Consider the following 1264-nt stretch of genomic DNA (forward strand, 5'->3'; position numbering starts at 1 on the left):
AGACCTTGCAATTGGTAAAGACGACAATGACTTTTTCAACAGTAATATGATAGACAAATGCATAATTCAGTTCTGCTTCATGGATATTATTCAGGTACGTTTCCTATTTTACATTTTGTATAAAAAAGATAAAGCTTACACGTCCTATCATTCGTGGTTCTAATACTTTCTAATGGTTCAATTATTTTTTGTGTATACAGAAAAATCTGGATGAGATACGGGATACATGGAACACGCACAGACTGCAGTCCAACGACAACGGCGTCGGTGGAGGCAAGCGTCCAGTATTACTGTACAATCTCCCCCATTTGTATCATGTGCATGACCATCTATGTACAGTGGATGAATACGAAATCAATATCTGTGAAGAGGAAACAACATCAAAAATACTATGTGCTATTGAAAATATTTCAGAGCTGTGCAAGATTTTAATGGAAGAAGGCCAAATGAATTATCCGACCACTGCAACAGAGGCAAAGGAGCTATACATACAATTGAGAGAAATAATTTTATGTGAATTAGAAGATTTTGCTTAATTCATATTTATCAGAGATTTTTCAGGCAAACATGTTGTTCATTTTTATGGTGTTTTCTCTCCACGAATTGATTTTGTTTACATGGAATTAGAATTACAGTTACAGTTATTTGTACATAATATTGTCTTACATATAATTATAAATAATAATCACCTTACGTGCATACTAGCACGTTTATGCAAACTTTTAAAGAAAAGCAGACATGATATTTTTTTTCGAACTATTGTATAGTACAAGAACCCTTTAAAGATATGTCTTAAAGGTTCGCCCAAATGCATATAAATTGTAGTATGAGTTGTTTACAACGACGAGGTTTATATATGAATATATCCATTTTCAACTATTAGTACTTTGTCTGAGTTTACATCACAACAACGAACTGTTATCGACGATGTCATCAATCCATTTAATTTCATGTAGAAGAAAAGGGGTGCTGGAGAGAGAGAGAGAGAGAGAGAGAGAGTGAGAGAGAGAGAGAGATTATGAATTAAAGGATTAAAAGCACGTGCATATAAAATGACATACAATATACATGTAGGTAGGATGACTCGCTGGAGCTCACAGACGAGGATTTCTTATTATTGAAAACAAATATAAAAAATATCGCACATTTTCATAATTCAAAAGTTTTATATTAAATCGAGGATTGAATGATAATGTCCATAAATTGAAATGCTGCCTTTTTTCCATGATGTAAGCAATTGGTTTGTTTTCGTTATGATTTATGC

At 33.0% G+C, this 1264-nt stretch overlaps 1 long non-coding RNA gene across 1 annotated transcript in view; it reads left to right on the forward strand.

Moving 5' to 3' along the window:
• Positions 1-882, forward strand: part of LOC125662123 (uncharacterized) — a 3622-nt gene extending 2740 nt beyond the window's left edge. Inside the window, exons 1-2 of the long non-coding RNA XR_008800082.1 lie at positions 1-94; positions 201-882. The exon at positions 1-94 is cut by the window's left edge and continues 2740 nt beyond it. This is a non-coding gene — a long non-coding RNA (uncharacterized LOC125662123). The remainder of the gene's footprint in view (positions 95-200) is intronic.
• Positions 883-1264: the final 382 nt, after the last annotated feature.

This window comes from Ostrea edulis, chromosome 1, assembly GCF_947568905.1.
Source record: "Ostrea edulis chromosome 1, xbOstEdul1.1, whole genome shotgun sequence".
Classification (NCBI taxonomy): domain Eukaryota; kingdom Metazoa; phylum Mollusca; class Bivalvia; order Ostreida; family Ostreidae; genus Ostrea; species Ostrea edulis.